The sequence below is a fragment of the Coregonus lavaretus genome (assembly GCF_964263955.1).
Source record: "Coregonus lavaretus genome assembly, chromosome: 27".
Lineage (NCBI taxonomy): Eukaryota > Metazoa > Chordata > Actinopteri > Salmoniformes > Salmonidae > Coregonus > Coregonus lavaretus.
The window spans coordinates 39,278,896-39,285,332 of record NC_140014.1 but is presented as its reverse complement, the minus strand read 5'-3'; the positions used below and the strand labels follow the sequence as shown (position 1 = coordinate 39,285,332).

The 6,437-nt window shown below is 44.0% G+C and overlaps 1 pseudogene across 1 annotated transcript in view; it reads right to left on the bottom strand.

Annotated features, from left to right (window-relative positions):
- Nucleotides 1–3,472, bottom strand: part of LOC311103001 (potassium channel subfamily K member 13-like) — a 7,406-nt pseudogene extending 3,934 nt beyond the window's left edge. Inside the window, exons 1-2 of the transcript in view lie at nucleotides 3,175–3,472; nucleotides 129–666 (exon numbers count right to left, since the gene is read on the bottom strand). The product of the transcript in view is annotated as a potassium channel subfamily K member 13-like (transcript). The remainder of the gene's footprint in view (nucleotides 1–128; nucleotides 667–3,174) is intronic.
- Nucleotides 3,473–6,437: the final 2,965 nt, after the last annotated feature.

Sequence of the window (6,437 nt, the reverse complement as noted above, 5' to 3'; positions counted from 1 at the left end):
AGAGAGAAGAGAGAGAGAGAGAGAAGAGAGAGAGAGAGAGAGAAGAGAGAGAGAGAGAGAGAGAGAGAGAGAGAGAATGGACCGTTAGAGCTACAGAATGGACAAACATAGCTACATAAAAACATCACCTGCTTGATGACGATGGATATGACGTTGAACAGCGAGTAGATACAGCAGACACCCATCAATATAAACAGGAAGTTCCCCAGTCTGTAGGTTGTCTGGTTCCCATCGTATGCAACCCTCTGGCTGCTCACCATGTCCCCAAACCCGATGGTGCTAAATGCCACAAAACAGAAGTACAGCGAGTCCAGATATCCCCAGCCTCCGCCGCCGAATACATGGCCGAGGCACAGCAGGAGATCACCACAGCGGCCACACAGAGAATCAGCATCACATAGTACACTGAAGGCTTCCATCCAGCCAGAATGTCCCTGTCTCTATCTCTGGGTCCTGGCGGTGGCGCCTTCCTGTGGCCATCGCGGGGCATGATGCCCTGGCGCCGGCGCTGCAGCTCATGGCAGGACTTGAGGACGAAGGCGAGCACCGTGATGATGCGCTCCAGGAAGAGGTTGAAGAAGAGGATGGTGGAGGCGCAGCCGATCAGGCCGTAGAAGATGAGGAAGACTTTGCCGCTGACCGTGGCCGGGGTGGTCATGCCAAATCCTGACCGGGGTGGGCGGGGGACGGAGGGAGAGGAGGGGGGAGAGAGGGACGGAGGGAGAGGAGGGGGGAGAGAGGGAGGGAGATACGGGGGAGCGAGAGAGAGGGGAGGGACGAGAGAGAGAAAGAAAAATGATCAGAGAGTTTACTCATCATAATGACCTAACATTACCCTGTCTGTCTGTTCCTAAAAAGCCCACCCTGCATCCCTCGTTCACTTCCAAGGTAAAGGATAATAATGTAAACCAGGTTGCCATAGGTGACGATGTCTCATAATACTTCTAGTTTTCTAAGCATCTGTCTCTTTCTCTTTCTCATTTCTCGCTCCTCTCCTCCATCCCCTTGAGTGAAATGCTAATTTAGTGAGGGGTGGGGTGGTGTTTCATTACCATTTTCACAGATGTGCTCCTTGGAGATGAAAGAGAAATCTCTAAAACAACTCATCCTTCAAAAAGAAAGAGACAGGGCTTCAACTGAACAGGCTTGAGACTAGGCTACTGGAGGAGAGGGAAAGGAGATGCTACACTCTAAAAAGTCAAGGTTCCTGGAGGATCCTTTAGGGGTTCTTCAAATTGAGACTGTGGGGGAACCCCTATAAGTTCTTCGAAGAACCCCTTTTAATGGATCTTCAAATAACTTTTTGGGTTTCCCCTATTATTATTAATAATAATACGCATAACAATAACAACAATAACACAATATTTTAGTTGTCAATTTTATTATGATTTTAGTGGCAAAGCAGAATATAAAAATCTAAATATGAGGAAAACTCCTAGCAGAGCCCCAAGTCCAATGGGTATATCCTCTGGCATGTTGATGTTAATGTGTTGATGTTCTCTGTATCCATAGCCAGAATGATTTTGCAGTGCATGGTGATCGAACAGGTTTCCTGTTATATTCATCAGAGGTGTAGGGAGGGTGAAGTCTGTGAATCCAAAAAATAGTAATTATACAGATGTTTAACAAAACATGCACACGACAGTATTCATACCTTGGTTTTTGTAATAAATGTGAATGAAAAAAACTGTTTTGATAATGGTTTTCATACACATGCCTTGTCCATAATGTAGAGGCCTATGGGATTTTCATTGAAGAGGTAAGGGGGAGGATGGTACATGTGATCTGCATAACATACCAATACCAATTGACATACCTTTGTATGCCTCCTCGTCTGTATACCTACAGACAGAAAAGTGAGCAGTTCATTCATCTGCACCCAATACAGCTAGCCTTCAACATATTCTTATAGCATACATATTCTTACCTGTTGCTTGATATCCATTGAATTGTGTCCATTTTCTGTTTTAGAAAGATTTACACAAATATGAAAAGATAGATGGTATCATCATAAAACAATATCAATTTAGATCATACAAGGGACAAACCTTACTTTAAATTGAGTAGATCTAAAAAAAAAAAAAAAATACAAAGTTAAGTGCCTGCACCTGCTGTCCTTTCAAATCCAAATGTTTCAGTTGGGCAGTTACATTCCTGCAAGAACCCCCACCAACTAAGGAGGTTCCTCGATGAACCCCACCTCCTATGTGGTTCTTGGAAGAACCCTTTGGTGGCAATTTTCAGTGCCAAGAACCATAAGGTTCTTCGAAGAACTTTGAGGATCTTAGAATAACCCTTGTTGAACCCCTCATTTTTAGAGTGTAGCTACAGGAATGGCTTTATTGGCTTCTGTTTGTGTGTCTGACCTTTCATTATCTTATTGATGTTGACGGCGGTATACCCATACTGTGCAAACAGCCTTTGAGCATCAACATGTACTCAACTTCAAACCTCTGGCTGTATCGTCTGCCACCCCTGGGTTATATCTCTGTGATGCATACTCTCAGTAAAGAAAATATGGAGGCCAGGAGGGAGGCAATGTCCTTAATTAACTGTAGTTGATTTGTAATGGTTGACAGCCTACAGGAAACAGTAAAAACAAGAAAAATGAATATCTACAATGAAAATAAAAATCCTAAATAATTAATAGCCATAGAATATTTGAGCAAAACTGATGTCACTTTTCATTAGTAATTTGACATTCATATTCCTTCCGCCTTAAAAGCATGATGACCTGGGAGAAATAGGAGCTGCCATTTAACTGATGATTGATTTTCTGAGACCGACTTCATCTTTTTGAGAAGGGTCAAGGCTCTGTCACTTTGAGATAAGTATTTTTCCTGTATCCAATGTAACTTGTCTCCTCTGTATGCAGGTCATCTACAATAGGCCAAAGGAGGGTATCAGTTTGTCAAGGTGTCACAGTGTCCTCATATAATTTGAAGTGCAACTAATTTCCTGAATTATAACACTGACGCATTTTTTAAAAGGTATAAAAAAAAATATTACAAAAATGTTATTGTCATCTCATCCCTGCGTCATTGCGCGTAAACGTGAAACAGGTATATGGCACCTATTCTAAATGATTCAAATGGTGCATTTAGATTAAAAGAGCCAATTTTTGCAATACACCGCAGTCTTTACTGAACCTTCTGGCTTTGTTTCTGAGCTTACCTATGGTCGACACAACGGTCCCCACGAAGTAAAAGGCGCCGGTAAAATCCCAGCGAGGTCTGAGTGTATCCACGCGGATACCGGCGACGTTCGCCTCCTCGTAGAACCGGAGAAAGGTCTCCAAATCGGTCCGGGTGAGGTTGTGCTTCTGGGTGAAGCTCTCGATGCGCTGCGCCCACCGCTCTTTGGCCTGCCGCTCCTTCGGTTGCTCCAACGCGGAGAACACCGCAGCGCCGCACAGCAGATACAGCATGATCAGCACCGCCAGCATCAGGAACCGCGCGTTATCCTCGTTCATCGCGCGGGAGCAGCAGCCTCTCCCGCAAGCCATTACGGCGGCAGAGAGGACACCGAGGACCCGGGGAGAAGGATCCTCCGCATCCTCTCAGATAAAGGCTAACATGAAAGCCTTCCAGATAAGTCAGTATGTATAGTTCGATATTCAGACACAAATGCCATAACTGCTGGGAATGTTTAATTTACAAAGACACCCGGTTACCTCGGCTCTCACCCTATCATCCAAATATTTAAAAAATATAAATAAAAAATAATAATCAATATTAAAGTTGCTTGTGCGTCATATATTTCCTTAGAAGTGCCGATAACTCTCGTGGGAACTGTATTTGATTTATTATCGCATGCGTAATGCAAAATAATCCCCGAAAAATATCCCAAAACTGCCTCGAACAGCCTACATCATCTATGTTCTGATTATCCTCAAGGCAGTTGCGGGGGGATGGGTGAGATCATCTTCGCAGTGCACTCCACTACCTCCCCGAACAGGTGCAGTGAGAGCTGGACAGGTAGCGGTTCCAAAACCCAACCACTTCGGCGAGCGATGGGACGGATACAAGTAGCGTCACGATTAGGCTGCACAGCGCTGGTTATCTGCTATCCATTAGCTTGTAGCCTACTTCTGTAAGCGATCATAAGGTAGAAAAACGCCCTCCGGCAAGGCTGACTCTGATACGCATACGTCCACTCCATGGGTCCCTCTGGCCTAGGTGCAGGGTTGGTGCTGCGCGCAATAAAGGCGAGGATGAAAGTAGACGGAGAGATAGAACACAATGCACTCTCAATACACTCGCTTTTCCCAAAAAATAACAAACACTTTTTTGTTGTTGTTGTTTTATTTTACTTTTTATAAAAATAAATAAATGCATTGTTGGTTAAGGGCTGTAAGTAAGCATTTTTTAAAACATTTTAGTCATTTAGCAGACGCTCTTATCCAGAGCGACTTACAGTTAATGAGTGCATACATTATTTTTTATACTGGCCCCCCGTGGGAATCAAACCCACAACCCTGGCGTTGCAAACACCATGCTCTACCAACTGAGCTACATCCCTGCCGGCCATTCCCTCCCCTACCCTGGATGACGCTGAGCCAATTGTGCGCCGCCCCATGGGTCTCCCGGTCGCGGCTGGCTACGACAGAGCCTGGATTCGAACCAGGATCTCTAGTGGCACAGCTAGCACTGCGATGCAGTGCCTTAGACCACTGCGCCACTCGGGAGGTAACCTGTTGTATTCGGCGCATGTGGCAAATAATATTTGATTTGATTTGAATTAGGGCAACATAAAACGGTTGAGGCGTTGTCCCCAGTTTACTTCTCAATAAGATACCAGTCATGAAAGCAATGAAAAAGTGAATAACTGATCAAATTCTACTAGAACAGTTTAACGAATGCAAGCACGCAGGCAAGCAAGCAAGCACGGAAACAGACACAGAGGCAGGCAGACACAGAGAGAGAGAGAGAGAGACACACACACACACACACACACACACACACACACACACACACACACACACACACACACACACACACACAACACACACACAGAGTATAGCCATGCAGGACTAGTACACATCACAGCTCACAGGCCTCACCTCAAATTCAGGAATAAGGTAGGCTATCAGGATGGTGCTAACTTCCTAAACAGACTTATTTTTTTAGTATGCCTCAATATTGAGTATTGTCAGCTAAGTATTGTTCCAAAGTTTTTGATTGAGCCATAATGAAAACACAAAACATGTTTGGAGCAGTGGGGATCCCAATGGCAATAAAAGGTAGCGGCCACCACAGTTGCTAAGCAGCAGTTCATAAAAATTGGAACATACAAAAAAATCCCAGGCTACAAACACCACAGAAAACCTGCCGCAGTAATCATCAGGAGAAGGGCGACTTCTTTACTTTACTGACTTTACTGTTCCTGTGCGGAAATGTTGTTGTAGTATCATGTACACGTTTAAAGTGGCGTTTAAAAACAACTTGACAATACAAAATTATTACAAATAAAAAACAGAAATACCTTATTTACGTAAGTATTCAGACCCTTTGCTATGAGACTTGAAATTGAGCTCAGGTGCATCCTGTTTCCATTGATCATCCTTGAGATGTTTCTACAACTTGATTGGAGTCCACCTGTGGTAAATACAATTGATTGGACATGATTTGGAAAGGCACACACCTGTCTATATAAGGTCCCACAGTTGACAGTGCATGTCAGAGCAAAAACCAAGCCATGAGGTCGAAGGAATTGTCTGTAGAACTCTGAGACAGGATTGTGTTGAGGCACAGATCTAGGAAAGGGTACCAAAACATTTCTACAGCATTGAAGGTCCCCAATAACACAGTGGCCTCCATCTTTCTTAAATGGAAGATGTTTGGAACCACCAAGATTCTTCCTAAAGCTGGCCGCCTGGTCAAACTGAGAAATTGTGGGAGAAGGGCCTTGGTCAGGGAGGTGACCAAGAACCTGATGGTCACTCTGACAGAGCTCCAGAGTTCCTCTGAAGGACAACCATCTCTGCAGCACTCCAACAATCAGGCCTTTATGGTAGAGTGGCCAGACGGAAGCCACTCCTCAGTAAAAGGCACATGACATCCTGCTTGGAGTTTGCCAAAAGTCACCTAAAGGACTCTCAGACCATGAGAAACAAGATCATCTGGTCTAATGAAACCAAGATTGAACTCTTTGGCCTGAATGCCAAGCATCAGATCAAATCAAATTGTATTTGTCACATGAGCCGGATACAACAGGTGTAGACCTTACAGTGAAATGCTTACTTACAAGCCCTTAACCAACAATGCAGTTTTAAGAAAGAATACAAAAAATAAAATCACAAAAGAAAAAATACTAAATAATACTAAATAAAAGTAACAAATAATGAAAGAGCAGCATTAAAAATTACAATAGCGAGGCTATATATACAGGGGGGTACCGGTACCGAGTCAATCAATGTGCGGAGGCACCGGTTAGTC